This window comes from Pagrus pagrus (genome assembly GCF_965226575.1).
Source record: "Pagrus pagrus genome assembly, chromosome: 7".
NCBI classification, from domain to species: domain Eukaryota; kingdom Metazoa; phylum Chordata; class Actinopteri; order Spariformes; family Sparidae; genus Pagrus; species Pagrus pagrus.
In genome coordinates this window covers 35,309,151-35,327,504 of record NC_140191.1, presented here as the reverse complement: position 1 = coordinate 35,327,504, position 18,354 = coordinate 35,309,151, and the positions used below count along the sequence as shown (strand labels likewise).

Below are 18,354 nucleotides of genomic sequence, written 5' to 3'. Positions count from 1 at the left end.
GGTCTGGAGAAGCTTGTGCGTTTATTTGGCCACATACTGAACTGCACATGCACGGCTAACCTCTTCCTCTGCTCTGCTAATGTCTGCTCCAACCTCACCTGCCGCTCGCTTCACTACACACACACAGACCCTACGCACACACGCACTGCTCTACCCCTTATAGAAACCACACCACTCTTCATCATGTAATATTACACTACTACACTATTGAAGCACATACACACAGGCGTAACGCTGCCGCTACCAAGAGCAGTAATAATAGGTTAACTTACAGTTACAGTAGCTGTAAGACTGACGTTAGCTAACGTTAACGTTGGTTATCAGGCTAGCTACGATGACTGAAGTTGCTGAAACACATCATGACTCGCCAACGAAATCATAAAATAAGCCGGTGTGATGAATGGAAATAAAATGTATGACCATTCGATCAGAAAATAAAAACATTGAATGTACTTACTGTGAATCAGAAGTAGGCTTGTGCTTGCTTCGCTTCGCGACGGAGACATTAGCTGGTCAATGTCATTCAACAGCAACGTGACCAGAAAGAAGCGCCGTGAATGGTGGAGCTCAAAGAGGCGGAGCTGAGCGCAGTGCGCTGATTGGACGGCAAAGATGCAAACGTTGCTATTTGAATTAGGCGCCTTTCTTTCCAGGGCCTGTACTATAGACTGTATATAAAAAGCGTCTGTACTCAAATGTGAAATGCATATATAAATTAATTACAACCCGTTTCATTTTGCGACTTCATAAATTGTTGTATCATAACTGGGAATGAAATGAAAACAAATGTACTAGCACATACATGTAATATGTAGAAAGTGTATTGCTAAGTAATTACTCCTTTCATAAGTACACTAAATTACCACTGTTAGAACTATTTAATATACATTTTATGAAGTATGGCTTAAAACAAACTCAACTTCATTTGCACTTTTTTAAGTGTACCTAAATTCACTTCCAATTAAGTGAAACTAAGTGCACTTTAATGAAGTATCCTAACAGTATATTACAAATGACTCAAATAAGCATACTTATTTTATGAATACTATTCGACTAATGTAAGTACTTTGAAATAAAGTATACTTTGTAAAAGTATATTTTAGAACAATTTAAAACAGACTTACAGTGAAGTACACTTTTAATAAATGTACCTAAGTTCACTGCCAAAGAAGTGCAAATTAAGTGCACTTTAATAAAGTATATTACAAATGACTCAAAAATAAGTACACTTTTAATAAGAATATTAATCTACTACTATAAGTGCTTTGAAATAAAGTATACTTTTTAAAGTACACTTTAAAACAATTTACAATACACTTACAATAAAGTACACTTCTTATAAGTAAAATAAAGTACAACTTTAATTATTGCATAATTAGTATGTTTAATTTTAGTACATTAAAGATGAACTTAATCACATATATTTTAAAGTACACTTTCTAAAAGTATATATTAAATCTACTACAAATTAAGCACAAAAAGTATAAGTTTATTTATAATAATTTATAATACACTTTGTCTGATACAAATATATTTCTAATATAATTAAGTGTAATACTTTTTCACATGGGATACCATGGAGAAGGTGGGAGAAGTGAGGAAAAGACCCATGACAAGACGTCAGGTGAAAAGGCTGGACAAATCGAAAAAGTACTAAATCATGACGGGTGGCAATTTTGGTGAAGAGGGGAGTGATTGAGGATGTAAGAAAGAGTGTGGATGATGGGGACGGGAGAGTGATTGGGATTACATTTGAACACATGGGGGAAAAGTTTTAACTAATGAATGTATATGCACCGAATGAGGAAAGAGAGAGAAGGTGGGAGTGGGAGGAATGTGTGGTGACAACTGTATGATTGTGGGTGATTTTAATGTGTGGTGGCAAGGTTGGATGCTTTATCGAGTGTGTGTTTCAGGAGTGATTCATCCAGAGGTGTGCTGAGACAGGTGATGAGAGAGAAGAGACTGATTGATATGTGGAGAGAACAGGATAAAACAGGATAGATGTAGTTTTGGGAGCAAAGGGCATAGCAGACAGGCAAACAAATTGAAAGGAGGGGAAGTGTTGTGTAGTGTTTGAATGGTGGTTTAGCAAAGGATGAAAGGTATAAAAAGAAAGTGAGAGAATGTATAAACAGGAGAATGAATGAGAGTATGTGTGAGGAGGACATCGGGAGGTGGTGGGAGAGTTTAAAAGCAGAGATTAAAAAGATGAGTAGCCTAGTTTATAGCAGAGACAGGAACAGGAAGGAGAGGGAGAGGAAGCTAAATGAGGCAAAGCTTCGTGGAGAAAAACAGCTTTGTAATGACTTAGTTGCCACAGCTGGAGACTAATGTTAGCTTACTTTAACTTGAACGCTAATTCGCGGGGAAAACACTGCATATTCTGGGTCGAATAACTCACACACTATGCATCCTAACGACATGTAGATACCATTAAATGAAAACACATGATTTGAGCTTTCCAAAGATATAAGTTACTTCTATGTGAGGCAAAGCTTCGCGGAGAAAAACAGCTTTGTAATGACTTAGTTGCTGCAGCTGGAGGCTAACGTTAGCTTACTTTGACTTTCATGCTAATTCGCGGCGAAAACACCGCATATTCTTGGTTGAATAACTCACACACTATGCATCCTAACGACATATAGAGACCATTAAATGAAAACGCATGATTTTAGCTTTCCAAATGTGAGGCAAAGCAGAGAATAACGGCTTTGAAATTGTTTAACAGCCAAAAAAGTGGAGCATAAAGTGAGTTACCTTGATCCAAAAGATTGTTCATTTACTAACTCACACAACTAATAGAAAGTTGTGACAAGCTGTCTAATATTTTAGGCTAATGATGTTAACCTTACCTTTGAGCTCTTCTATCGGTATGTGTGTCAAGTCGTAACATTATCCACCATAAAGAGAACGGTATCCATCCACCTGTTGTCTCTTCTTGATCCCACAATGCAGCGCGGTTCAAGCACAATTCAAGTTTTGCAGTAATTTGTTCTGTTATCACAAAGGATGTTTTGAATACAGTATTTTACTGTGAAATAATACAGTAAAATGATGTGAAATCCTGTTATCAGTTTTTTCACAGTAATTTACTTTGTCTGCATCTTAAAAAGGAAGGTGTCCAGGTTGCATTCCTCCAAGAAACCCATTTGAATGAGGAGGAGCACAACAAATATCTCAGGGAATGGGTCGGACGGGTATATTTTACATCTTATTCTACAAATGAAAGAGGTGCAATTATATTAGTTCATAGATTGTTGCCATTTACAGCTAAAAATAGTTATAAAGATACAGACGGAAGGATAGTTCTAGTAAAAGGAGAACTGTATGGAGAATCAGTATTGTTAGGAAATGTTTATGCTCCTAATGTCTATGACGCAGACTTTTTTGCCTTCCTACTCAGTAAAATTACTGAAATGGACTGTACAAATATGATAATTAGAGGTGATTTTAATTGTTATTTTTCCCCCTGAGACCCCCATAATAAAGATCAGTCAAAATCTGGCAGAGCACTACAAAATTTTCTTGAGATATTTAGCCTGTTAGATGGTTGGAGATATATGAATCCCAATAACAAAAATTACACATTTTATTCTCCACCTCACTTGTCATTCTCACAAATTGACTATATATTTATATCTGAACACCTAGCCCATTTGGTAGAACAGTCTGGCATTGGATCCATTGCCCTTTCAGACCATGTTCCTGTCACTCTGAAAATGCAGCCCCCAGAGCGATCGTTCTCTTGGAAAATTAATGCATCACTGTTTCATGATGATAATATTATCAAATTCTTGGAAACACAGACAGACCTCTATTTAGAAGTAAATGACTGCAATGACTGATCCGAGATTGGTGTGGGAAGCTTATAAAGCTTACATGCCAGGCATGATTATATCATTCTCTAGCAAGAAGAAAAAGAGCACGCTCAAGAACAATCATGAATTGAAAAGAAAAGAAAAAAAATTAGAGGAAGATTTTCATAGATCCAAATCGGATGGGGTGCTTAAAGAGTTAAAGGAGGCAAGACTACTGTTGACTAATTTACTAACAAAGAAGGCTGAGTCTGATATTTTGTTTGCTCGACAAAGATTGTTTGAATTTGGAAATAAGCCAAGTAAGTTCTTAGCTCGTCTTGCAAGAAACTCTCCCCAAAAAGCTTTGATTGCTGCAATATCTGATGAGGATCAAATCCGTCAAGCAATACAAAGATCAATGAATGCTTTCAGAAATTTTATGAAATGTTGTATACCTCAGAATTGGACAACGATACACTTACCAGTAATCATTTTTTAGATGGCTTACAGATGCCTCAGCTAACAGATGAACAAGCTAAACTGTTGAAAGGACCTGTTATATCAACAGAAATTGATTAAGCAATCTCCTCACTCCAGTCAGATAAAATTCCAGGGGCTGATGGATTCTGTGTACAGTTTTATAAAAAGATGAAAAGTAAAATTAACAAACTATTACAACGTATGTTCAACAAATCTTTTGAAGAGGATGAACTCCCAAAATCTACGTGCTGAGCTCATATTATAGTTATCCCCAAAAAAGGGAAAGATCCAGAACTATGCGCTTCTTATCGCCCGATTAGCCTACTTGGAGTGGATGTAAAAATACTTTCAAAAATAGTGGCTAATCGACTAGAAAGAGTGGTGACTGATATAGTTAATGCAGACCAAACAGGGTTTATAAAAGGCCGTACTTCATCAAATAACACAAGACGTTTAATTAATATTATTCACTATCTTAATTTTCATCAAACTCCAAGTGCTATAGTAACGATGGATGCAGAGAAAGCATTTGATCGCATTGAGCGAAAATACATGCTTGAAGTGTTGAAAAGATTTGGCTTTCAATCATATTTTGTTCAATGGGTACAGCTTTTATACAAAATGCTCACTGCCTCGGTCTTAACAAGCCAGTTTTCCAGGTACAGCTCAAGGGTCACCACTATCACCTCTGTTGTTTTCTTTAGCTATAGAGCCATTAGCATAGCTATCCGACAAACCTCGAATATCAAAGGAACGGTGATAGGGACAACACAGCACAAAATTCTACTGTACGCGGACGATATCCTCCTGACATTAACACCAGACCCATCAAACTCAATACCTACGCTAATCGACTGTGTGAAAGAGATTGGTCAAATCTCTGGATATAAGGTTAATTTTACAAAATCTGAAATCACGCCTCGGTTTTTCGTATGAGTATGAACCTGACTTTGTAAAACCCTTTCGCTGGGCACCAGATGGATTCACATACCTGGGGGTTAAAATAACACCTAAAATTTGTCAACTCTATGCTGAAAATGTTAACCCCATGGTAAAACACATTAAGGACAAGGTGTTAAGTTGGAAGAAGCTTCCTGTATCCTTTCTTGGCAGAGTCAATCTTATGAAGATTATAATTATCCCCAAAATGATTTATCCTCTATCTATGCTTTTCATAGCTCTGAAGAGAAACAACATTAAAGATATAAATAAAGCTCTCTCTGACTTTATATGGGCTGGCAGAAAGCCTAAAATTAATTTAGATATTTTACAACTACCAAAAGAACAAGTAGGATGGGGCCTCCCCACTATACAATCTCAATGCAAGCCAGAATTATCTCAATATGGGCAACTGCTCAACCAAAGCTACCATGGTTTGAGATTGAAGCAACCTTCTCCAAACCGTAATCTCCCGTCAACTTTCTTGATAAACGCAGGAGTTAACTACCAATTATGGGGAAAGACATTTTTTTAAATACTAATGTGGGTAATACTTGGAATTCTCTACGGAAATTATTTGGGACTAAACATAAATTGAGTTGTTTAACAACAATGACTGATAATCCTGATTTAACTAGGGGGGGCATTTGATCTAACTATCAGAACTGGAATGAAGCAGGAATTTACCATATTTATGACCTTTGGGATAGGGTGAAATTTAAAACATTTGAATCATTACAGGCAACATACAAACTACAAACAAAAGAATTTTACAAATACCTTCAGGTCAGACACTATGTATATACTAAGATGGATACTATTAGAAAAGACTCTTTTAGATAGTCAGGTCACTTTGTCTCCAAATTTTATTCCAAGCTGCAACATTTGAATACAGACAGACTATCATTCCTAAGGAAATCGTGGGAGACTCATGGGTTAAAAAAAACAATAGAGACTGAAATATGGGAGGAAATTTTACTTCTACCTTAGAAAATATCCATATGTAACAGACTCAGAGAAATGCAATATAATATCTTACAAAATGTCTATTTATCTTCATACGTATAGTAAATATACAACAGGGGCCTCCCCAAACTGCCCAAAATGTAAGACTATTTTAGGGACAAGATTTCACTGCCTCTGGGAATGCCAAAAGATTTGACGGTTTTGGCAAACTGTATGTGATGAGGTTAGTGTGATAATCAAGCAGCAATTACAACCTAATCTAATATCATGTCTATTGGGATATATCCCTGAATCGCTAAGATCACATAAGAACACTGTACATTTTTTGCTTATGTTGGGCCGAAAGGCTGTTATGACCAAATGGGTGGGAGATGAACCTCCTTCAGTACATCTATGGAAGTCTGTGATATCAGACTATATTTCTCTAGAAAGAGTAAAACTTGGTATTAATGGTCAGAAGGACCTTTTTACAGCAAAGTTTGGCAAAGTGTTGGAGTACCTGGGAACTGCCTGAAATGTTAGACCTAATAAGGACCTTTGAGATCATTGCTGTGGATGTATTCTGGATTTGCTACATATCTCATATAATCTGTATATACTGTGCTGGACTGTTATAATTTTGAAAATGTTAAAAAGAATGAAAAAAAAAAAAGGACAAACAGAATATCAACTTAAAATCATATAAAGTGCTATAGTCAGTATTTTCAGTGACCGGCACAGTCAAAGTGCTCTGTGCTTCATGGTAAAGTGCTGTGTGCTGTGTGCATTCAGTCAGTTGAGGGGGCAGTGATGTTGGGACAGGGAGGTGTCAGAGTTCAGGAGCTGGACTGCTGTGGGGACAAAGGTGGCCCTCCTCCTTTGTGTTCTGCAGCGTGGACAGCACAGCCTGCGGCCTGGTGGGAGCCACTCAAACACTGAGTGTAGAGTGTGTGAGGGGTCATGTAGGATCCTGTGAGCAGTGCGGATTGTTTGTTGGTCACAGAAAGCAGACAGAGCTCTAACAGGGTGTCCAATGATTTTAGAGCAGACTTTGGTGATGCTAAGTAAACGTGTCCGATCTTGCAGGCTGATGGAATAAAACCAGGAGATGAATGAAAATGTTAGGACACACTCGATGAAGGAGTGGTAAAAGGTCAGAAGAATGACTTTATTCACTCCAAACGATCTCAGCTTCCTCTCTGGTGGCACTTTTTCAGGATCTCCGCAGTGTTTTTGGAAAACCTCAGAAGGCCGTCAAAAATTGTGCCCAAGTACCTGTATTCCTCCACCACCTCCACAGGTTCCTTCAGATGGTGGTAGTGATGGCCTCTGCCAGTTGTCTCTGCTTGCTGGAGAATGTCACAATCACCTATTTAGTCTTTGTTGAGTTTAGCTGGAGACAGGCGCCCTCACACCACCCACATAGCAAAATTGGTCTGGCCCAGCTCTGGCCCACATAAGGCACTTGCACTCGGCCGACATACCGCAAAGAATGACGGCCCAGTGGTCCGGATATGGTTTGCCAGAGCTGGCTCAAACATGGGCCAGCTCTGGGCCAACTGCAAACACACACAGTTGGTCCAGAGCTGGCCCATGTGTAAGCCAGCTCTGGCAAACCAGATCCAGGCCACTGGGGGGCCGTCATTCTTTGCAGTATGTCACCCGAATGCAAGTGCCTCAGTTGGTCCAGAGCTGGCCCATGTGTAAGCCAGCTCTGGCAAACCAGATCCGGGCCACTGGGGGGCCGTCATTCTTTGCGGTATGTCACCCGAATGCAAGTGCCTCAGTTTGTCCAGAGCTGGCCCATGTGTGAGCCAGCTCTGGCTAACCAGATCTGGGCCACTGGGGGGGCCGTCATTCTTTGCAGTATGTCAGCCAAGTGCAAGTGCCCCATGTGGACCAGAGCTGGGCCAGACGTCAGCCTAATCAATGCTGCATCTGGCCCGGATTAAAAAGCAACAGTGGTACAATTATACAAATGACTTTATTTTCACAGCTAATTACCAAAATACATTTCCAATATTGAATAATCAATGCAAAGTTTTATCAGATAAGTGCAATATGCATCGGAACATTCAGTACTTTTTTCACAATTCAAAAAGCGGCAACATTTTAACACTGAAAAGTTGTATAGTTGTCAGTATATGACTGCAGCCATGCTGCATTCATGGTAAACACAGACCCTTCATAATAAAAGCACAGTATCAGAAATTATAGACTTCAAAATAAAAGTCTGACTTTTTTCCATTCACATATACGACCCACTTGGGTCCTGACCCATCAGTTGAGAGCCACTGGCATAGACTGTTCAAAAACATACAATGCAGCAGAATGTTGCATAATACCTTAACATATTCTTACAACATCATCTGTCAGCAAACACAACATGTCAAGAGTCTACAGAACATTATTACAAATTAACATTCACTGCCATATCTTCAGTTTAAAAACCAACATTGAATATTTTAGACAAAACAACTTGGCATAGACTTTCACACCATGCATAGGAGCATCACGTCTCCATATGTTCCACCAGCAGTAGCACCTTACAAAAGGTGAAGAGTTCAGATCAAAAGTCTAAAATGCATTATGCATAAGAGCTTCTCTCATTGTCCATCCTTCTCATACCAGTATAAGTGCTCGACCGGAGCAATGCATAACCACATTCAGTACAAGCATGTGGATGTTATCCTGCACGGAGAGCAGACTGCTGCTAGCACTGCTAACTAGGGCTGAACGATATATCGTTATCGTATCTATATCTAGATATGAACATTCAAGATATTAATATCTAAAAAGCAACGATATAAACAATATAGATTTCCCCCCGCGCTCGCCCTGCATGTACAGCTCTGGCAGTCACAACAAACATCATTTTTACGATTGCCCTTGAATGCACCGCTAAGGCCAGCCAACCACAAACCTTATTTCATGCTCGCTGTGGATCGACAGCTGAAGCCAACCAATGACAAACATACGAGGGCGGGAGTGAGGGAGACGGAGACTGAGACGCACACACACTACATACACAGCGGGGAAATTAAAACGAAAGAAAGACAAGTGACATGAGTGCGGAAGATAATGCGGCCGGTGGCGGTGCAGAATCTAATTTGGTGCCAAAACATAAATCATTCTCCATTATTTGGAGGTATTTTGGATTTAAAAAGGATGATGTAAACCAGAGCGAGGTGTTGCGCAGGTCGTGCTTGGCGAAAATTGCGACGAAGCAAGGTAGCACAACAAACATGCACCACCTGAAACAACACCATCGCGTGCTGCACCAAGAGTGTATTGCAATGAGAGAAACACCATCCCAAAAGAAGCCCAAGCAAAGTTTGATTGCTGATGCGTTCAGTAGCGTTACAGTGTATGAGTCGACGTCCACCATCAAGATATCTGGCATGAATATCGAGATATGAAATTTTGTCCATATCGTTCAGCCCTACTGCTAACGGTAGCCACACTCGCAAACCAGCATGTCAGCGTTTACCACCTCAACTCGGAGACGCCATGGTCCTGTTCGGTCAGAGAAGATGACACATTTCATTAACATTGTTCAGTTCATTAATGTGTGCCACTAAGTGCCAACTATATCAGCATTTGGTTGTTGAACAGTGGGAGTGGGAGTTCAATTGTGTTCAGTGATGATGGAGAAGCTGCTGCTGCCGAGCTAAATGCCATCCCTATGTCTGACAATGCATGAAACATGACGTATAGGAACAGCAAAAATATTAACAGTAATGATAGCAATAGTAATTATTTGTGGGGGGTGCAGCTGTTATTTTTTTCTCTGAGGGGGGATGTTATGGAAATTTGTTTGGCAAGATCTGAAATAAAGATGTTGAGATCGACTGTCTTTTAAGGGTTTTATTCTTTGCAAAGACGGTTCTAGGTCAAACAGAGTGCAACGCAGTCTGCAAGGAATGGAACAAAGAATACATTGAACAGAGGGTTTTTGTAGAACGTGTCAGAACCCCTACAAGTGAACTTGATCTTGCTGAAACAGATTACAATGTACACCAAGGTCAGCAACAGGCGTCAAAAACAAGAATCAGACAATGTTAGGTACGAACATGCACAAAATTCATTGCTATTGTATCAAACAGAGAGCACAAAACAGTAGAAATGAATAAACAAGTACACACTAAAAATTTCCATTACAGGGATTTACTCTCTCACACTTTGAAAACCCCTGATTTAGACTAATCGGTTAGTCTAAAAAAAAACGTGTTTGACACACAGCAGCTTCACAAATGGCAGCCCCCTGCTGTTGCTACAGTAGGTACTTCCATTCTTGTGAGTCACATGAGAGTCACGCGCCTTTTTAGTGGAGGATAAATAGTATTTTCATGAGAAGCGGCAATGTGCCCAAACAACCACCAGGTGGCATTTGTGAGCAGGAGGACGACAACATACAGCAGCAGGGAGCAGTGAACATGAATGGGAAATGGACAGACAATATACTAATACTGTATAGTTTTTCAATGAGAAAAATGTAACAATGGCAGCTATACGTCTCACTCAATTTTTTAGATCCTCTCGTCAGCTCCAAACACACCCGTCTGCACCGCGATTACGGACCACAGCATGGTTTTCCACACAGCAGTTAATTAACTCAGTGGGCGCTGCTGCCAGCGTGTGAACGGGCAATAGCCTATGTCACTTTCAGGCTGGGCGATAAAACATAATGATATCCTGAAATAACTTTTCCTGCTACAAGACGCGGCCGACAGAAAGTCGATAGGTTTCATTCATTTGACAGACAACACAAACAGTGATAATGAGACTGGTGACACCCTCAGCCAGCCAGGTGACGCACAGCACAACAAGACACACTGCGTCGACATGTGCTCTACCTCCCAGTCTGCGAGGTAGAGCCTTCAGCGGCTGATCGCCCGTGGCAGATGCATTCAGTTACCGGGCTGATTTACTGTGGAACCAGCTCTGGGTCAGAGAGGCAGACACTCTAACTACATTTAAGTCTAGGCTTAAGACCTTCCTTTATGACAGAGCTTTTAGTTAGGGCTGGTTCAGGTAGCTCTGAACCAGCCTATAGCTACGCTGCTATAGGCTTAGACTGCTGGGGGACACATCTGTTTACATGGAGCCATCTCCTCTTTAAAAATGGGCTTTACAAATAAAATTGCCTTGCCTTGCCCTACTCTCTCTCTCTCCTCTCTCTCACTCAGTTCAGTTTTCAGAATTGTTTTGTAAAGTTCTAAAAACGGATTGTTATACATTGTTTTGTTTCATTTCGTTAAGTAAAAATCCTCTCTGAATTATGGAAATGAAAATAAAATATCTTTAAAAAAAGATCCCATGATATTATAGTAGCCTAATTGCATTATTTTATTCAAATGCGACTGAGACCTTTATCTTCCTAAATAGAGGGTAACATGAATAAATAGCCTGATTTGTTACCTATTTCTGGAAACTGCATAACGCTGTTGTGTTACATTATGCAATGAGTAATTTACACTCTGGATGCTGGGGACATGTCTCTCCCTCTCTCTCTCCCTCCCGAATCGGGCATATTATGATAAATATAACTGTAGATGAAAACAATATTGAGGAAAAAAAAAAGTTATTGTCTGCCCAAGGTAAAAATGCCTAGAAATCGAGTGTGTTTCATTTGTATGAGTTGTAAGCCTTAGAAACCATCAAATATGGAAAAGTCACGGACTGAGAGACCTGTAGTTTTAATGTAAACAAAGTCATTTATGTAAGAAAAACACAAATGTCTGTGAGACCGTCTTAGTGGTTCTAGTGTTAACATTAGCCTAATGAAGAATTAAGAAAACACGTTGCTACAAATAAACTATGACCGATTGGCAGCCGAAACAGTGTGCACTACGCCGGCCAGAGTCAACTCTCAACAATGTAGCTTGCCTTCGATTAAAGTAGTTCTGTCATCTCCCACTTTGTACCAGATAAGAGACAGCACCCGACAGATATATGCTAAATGTTTGGATGCAACAAAGTCACTGTTAACAAAATCAACATCTAATCTGTCCCTGCAAAATGTGTGTTTGGATCAGCTGCTGACAGATGTGCATTAATGCTCCGCTCGGGAGTCCCACTGATCACTGACCACTGATTCTGTTGAACGTAACCAATGTGAAACAATCAGAAAACAACACTGATCTGATTCACTGGCGTAGCGGTCCCTCTCTCCATTCACTCTCTAGCTCTCTCGACCACAGCTGCAAATTAAGTAGCCTAGCCTAGTAGGCCCATAAACAGCGCCATTCTCCATTGCAGCTACATTGTGGTCAAACGTGGAATTATCCCAAAATCATTTGTGGCAAAAGCGGCTTCAATTGTCACTTACATTTCACGCAATGCGTGAATGTCGTTCCCCGCGAGTGAAACGTCCATTTCGAAGTAGTACCCACTGTACAAGCACAAGGAACTCACAACTTTCATTCAAAACCTAACCCAAGACTTTGAAACTCCTTATGAAACTTAGATTTTTCTAAGTTTACCTAATGGTGTATGTTTGTACTGTATGTGTCTGTGTGTGTGTGTGTGTGTGTGTGTGTGTGTGTGTCACAACATGTGTCATGTGTAGTTACCGTAAATCCAAACTATTGAGCCACTCCTCAAGGTTACTGATGATCAGCTAATGGCGGCAGCAGATTTGGTTCGACACACATCTCTTCTTCAGTTATGGACTTCAATCCTCGGACAGTGAAAGATTGTCATTGGCAGAATATTTCACAGTTCAGGTAGGAGGAAAAAAAAGGTTTTGTGGATAAGCAGTTAAACATCTGACCATATAAAAATTGTGTTATAGACAGCAGATTACAATTATAAATCAATAAAATGCTCACATGTTAAAATGTGTTTGTGGTATTCTTATTAGTGGCTGCGGCTCAGATGAAATGGTCCTTCTCTGGTGCAGATTAAGTGATGAAAGGCTTTTCTGGCGCAGCCGATGGGATGACTGGCCCCTCTGATGCAGGCTGGAGGACACACAGCTTCACCTCGGGTGTATGATGGACTCTGCAATCAGCATAATAAGCATTGGATTTATTTGGTTTTGTGTTGCAAAGATGCCCATCCTTGGTTGGTAGTTTTCTGAATGGTATATGCTCTTGAGGAGGGGAATAAACTAAATTAAAGAGGCTGGTGCATTAGACAGTCCATCTAGTATGCAAGGAAATAACAATACCAATTCAAATTAACAGTAGCTGGACCTTACCGCAAATTTCATTGTGTTATATTGCGTTGTGTTATTTTGATAGGCAAAGACACACTCCTGAATGGTCTCAGCACAATTTATTCCATTGCACACCTTTGCACCTGCATTATGGAGAAGAAACATTCACAGGTGTTCACAGGATTTCTCATACATGCTCTCTGTGCTCTGTCTGGGAAAAGTCACCAAGCAAAGAGGAGACTTATGCACAATAGCATAAACAAACATAAATACAATGCAAATTTAGTCAACAAAGAATTTCAATCAAAAATAAATAAAAATAATATTAACATGCATAAACTCACATACCTGCATTATGGAGAAGAAACATTCACAGGTGTTCACAGGATTTCTCATACATGCTCTCTGTGCTCTGTAACACCATGAGAAAAGTCACTACATGTCTCCTGATACACCCAACCTCAACAGTACACTCTAGCATTACAAGCTACGTAGCAGCCCTGCAACACACACAGACCGCGACGACTTCTCCTCTAATTAACAAGTTTATGCATGAAAAGAAGTAACACAACAGTTCTACAACTTAACATTATGACTACACCAGCTATGCACAAATTTTTAAGTAACTTAGCTTCACTTTTACAACAAAAACTACGAAAAAACGGAGCACAACAGAACTGCGTACCTGTCTGGGAAAAGTCACAGAGCAAAGACAAAGTAAAACCCAGCGCAACACGGTAAGTGCAGGTTTACACAATAAAATACTGACTATACTTCCGCTAACAATACTACGACCTTTTCCCTGACCTATGAGCTCAAAACATTAATATGAACATTTACAATTACACAATTTCCTCACATATTAGTAATACTCCAAGGAATGAGGAAAAACCTGACAGTAAATAATTTTTTCAAAATAAAAGTCTGCGCTTCACTGCTTTGTTCATAATATGGCGCAACAACATCACACCACTACACATGCATCCCTATGATCCAAGTCCATCTCATCAGAATCATCAAACGTTCCTTCTCCATATTCAGACTAAGTTCACTCTCTCCGCCACTATCAGTGTGAATGTCTTCAAACCCACCCGATGCTTAAGCCCCCCACATTGTCATCTACAGCGTGCATCTCTTCAAACCCACCCGTTGCTTCAATATTTAAGCCCTCCACATTTTCATCATGGGTTTCATTTTCTAATGTTTATATTAGTTTGTCAACTTTTCTTAATGCTTTTCTTCTCATATTGCTCTGTTCATTGTAGTCCCAAGTCCCCTCCATAATGCTTACACTTTTTAATGTACCTGGAGTTTTGGCCCAAAGTAAGCCCTGCAAAGAAGGAAAATACAAGACAAATTGTGTTTAAAAAATAGAGCAATAACAAAACAGATTTTGTGACAGGTATTGATTCTGCTTACTAGGGATGGGCATTTGAAGCAGTCTTTTTGATCGATCATCGGGAAAATTAACAATCAATTATCGATTAATATTAATATTAATATTAATATTCATATTTAAAACAGAATGCATGCGGCTATGCCGTGTGCCAGTAATCCAGGGCAGTCCCCATGAAGGAAGAAGGTCAGACAACAACGTACAAGGACGTCTGTGTGCTTGTACTTCACTTGTAAGGACAGTGCCGGCATTTACAGTAAAAAAAAAAAAAAAAAAGGGCCGTTGCCCTGCCTGGCTCACCTGCAGCTGAGCTGTCAGAGCAGCTCTGCTGTCCCTCTCTCTTCAGCCTTGTGTTTAGCTGCACTTGTACTAAAATCACAGGCACTTTTAAAATGTGAAAGCGTGTGTTTTATTGTTATTGATCCGGGTGGATCATCTTATTTGTCCTCCAACATGTCAATCATTCTGAGGAAATGCTCATGTCAAGCTGTTATGCATGCTCTTTCCTGGCTCGTTTCCACTAGCTGCATGTGCACTTTGATTATTTATGTGTCCCATGGGATGTCTGCGAGGACTTTCACCCTAGTTGGTGTGACAGTGGAGCATTACCGGCGGCCCGGTGGATGGTGCAGCAGGGGCTCCTCCGCCGGGGCCACACAGTAAAGCCGGGGGCATGGAGTTGTGTAATGTTGTGTGAAAAATACCATTTGAAAAGTTGAGTGAGGATTTGAAATGTTTTTTCAAGACACAAGAGCACAAATTTAACCAAAAAAGTGAGCACAGCGCCTAAAAACTCTTTTTTTCCCAATTTCATATTACGTCATGAGAGGGAGTTGTATGCTAGCCGCTGCCATAGCTTAGTGTGAGAGCAGATGGCTATCTGTCAGAGCGGCCGTCTTATACATACAGTCGGCGTCGTGTCACAATTGGGGGCGGGGCGTTTCGAGGGGGAAAACAATCCTTTCCCCCTCGCCCGGAGCACTGTAAGCACGCGGATTTAAAGTTTTGATATTAATGCTAAATGAACATGTCATATATTGAGTCATTGCAGCCCATTGACAGGGATAGGTACGTTAAAAAAATAACTTTGATAGGATCGGATTCTTGTCCGTATCTTATTAAAGAGTGGACGAATGATCCGACTGAATGGCCTGAAGTTTCATTCCCTGACATCTTCTGCTACCTGGCGACATTTCTTTTGGACGGGCAGTAGGCCTAAATGTAAAATCTTAGTCCCAATATCTTTAGTGATCTGGAGCTAATGGATATTTTTTTCCTTTCTTTTCAGTCTTGGTGGAAGTTGTTCCCATGTGGCTGCTGTTCTTTTTAAATTAGAGGCTTGTGTTCGCATGGGGATCAACAAAGTGCCATGCACAAGCAAAGCCTGTGAGTGGAACAAGACATGTGTTAAAAAGATTGAGCCTGCCCTTGTTGCAGAGACAACTTTTTACACAGAGGACAAGGCCTCAAAAAAGAGGAAAAGGAAAGCCCCTATCCCAAAAGCCTCTTTATCACAGCAGCAGCAGTTCCTCACTATGCTGGCTGACAGATCACCTGACGCTGTGGTATTAAATAGTTTCATGGATTTTTCCAGGCCTTTTAAGAAGCCATGGTGTTTCAGCCAGCATGAGGTGACTGAGGAGGAGATTGAAAATGTGGAGAGAGCAACCATCCTTCAGGCATCCTGTGTGCAATGGCATCAAGAGCGGGTTGGTCGCATTACAGGCTCCATAGCCCACCGTGTCTTAACAGCTACAGAACATCCTAGCAAGTCACTGATCAACACCATATGTGAACAAAGGCACAGGCCAATAATGAAGCCCTGGATTCAGTGGGGGAGACACCATGAGCAAGATGCCATTGACACTTATCAATATGCTCTTGGAGCTGGGAGTCCCACAGCCAACCTGTCCTCCACCATTTACATCTGTGCCCCAGTAGATGCACCACATCAGAACCTGGTCATCAGAAAGGCTGTCTTCCGCATCTGCCAAACTATGCCATACCTGGGGGTTTCATGTGATGGCTATGTTTCCTGTGACTGCTGTGGTGAGGGTGTTATAGAGGCTAAGTGTCCTTACAGGTGGGGGCAAGACACCTCTACTGGGTACCAACAGTGGCTTGAGGACAAAAGAGGACATCTGGAAAGCCTGACAAGCTTAAAGAGGAGCCATGCATATTTCACTCAGGTATTTCAATATTTCACCTGCATATACCTGCACACCTCTAATAAGTCTGCAACATTTTGTGCAATTATCCAAGATAATTATCCACAGATGGCATACTATCTATAATGTAAATATTAGTGTTATGATGATTGCATTGCATTTGATAGGTCCAAATGCAGATGTTTGTTACCAAACGGGTGTATGCAGACTTCATCACTTGGACTCCTCAGACCTGCCTGATATTCAGAGTACAAAGAGATGAGGACTTCATCAGTGGTGCCATTAATGTGATGCAAACATTTTGGTCACAACACATACTCCACAAACTTCAGGAGCTGAAAGATGCACAGGTAGGTGGTTGAATTTCCTATCAGTGTAAAAATGGCAACAAATCAAATCAAATCAAATCAAATCAAATTTTATTTGTATAGCCCAAATTCACAAATCACAGTTTGCCTCAGAGGGCTTTACAATCTGTACAGAGACGACACCCTCTGTCCTTCGACCCTCGATTCGAGTGAGGAAAAACTTGCCCCAAAAAAAGGCCCTTTTAACAGGGAAAAAAAATGCGGAAGAAACCTCAGGGAGAGCCACAGAGGAGGGATCCCTCTCCCAGGACGGACAGACGTGCAATAGATGTCGCATGTACAGAGCAAATAAGTCACTGTGACTGAGAGTTACATATTTATTTATTTTTATTTATTCACCAATTCATTTTGAAGCATATTATAGCTATTTCATTCAGTATCAACATAGACTAGACTATATGTACAAAATCAAATATCACAAAGCCTATACATTTATTTACAACATGAAAACAGACATACTTTTTAAAGGGGTTGTACTCATTTATGCTAAGCACTGTATATGTTTCTGCTAAGTAGGCAGAACACAGTCCAGTCGAAAGCAGCACAGGGAGTGACCCATCAGGCAACACAAGTGGCAGCAGAACATCAGGCAACAGAGGCAGAGTGTCAGGCAACAGAGGCAGAGTGTCAGGCATCAGAGGCAGGGTGACAGGGTGTGCAGCAGCAGAGCAGCACTGAGATAAGTTCAGGGACCTTTGGAAAGACAAACAACAGGTGGTTTTGATTAGAAAGATCCATTATGTCTCCACTGAAACCTGATAAATGGCACGATTGGAACAATAATGACTTCTTTGTTGTATAAAAAAGTTGCATAAAATATTGTTCTCTGATGCTCATTATTAAATTACTGCACATTGATTTTGTTCTTACTCTCAGATTCTGTAACGGTTGTACATAACACTTCCAGACAAGTTCATTAGTGCTGCACAGACATGCACAATTCTGTCAATCATGGCCTCTTCTCTCTTCTGTCTTTTATCCTGCAGTCTCTTCACCAGGCGCAGAGGAAGTGGGCCATCCAGAATGTGGTACCAGCTCTTCAGGGCACCAATTACTCTCTCTGCAGACCACATTTAACATATTTGCTGTTAAAATG

The 18,354-nt window shown here is 40.4% G+C and overlaps 2 long non-coding RNA genes across 2 annotated transcripts; one reads left to right on the top strand and one right to left on the bottom strand.

The window, feature by feature from the left end:
* Nucleotides 1–8,129: 8,129 nt before the first annotated feature.
* On the bottom strand, nt 8,130–13,152 carry LOC311259528. The gene is made up of 2 exons (XR_014622912.1): nt 12,740–13,152; nt 8,130–9,680 (listed from the first exon to the last, which is right to left on the bottom strand). It is a non-coding gene; the product is annotated as an uncharacterized lncRNA (long non-coding RNA).
* A 3,556-nt stretch (nt 13,153–16,708) lies between these two features.
* On the top strand, nt 16,709–17,947 carry LOC311260488. The gene is made up of 3 exons (XR_014623028.1): nt 16,709–16,911; nt 17,058–17,240; nt 17,775–17,947. It is a non-coding gene; the product is annotated as an uncharacterized lncRNA (long non-coding RNA).
* Nucleotides 17,948–18,354: the final 407 nt, after the last annotated feature.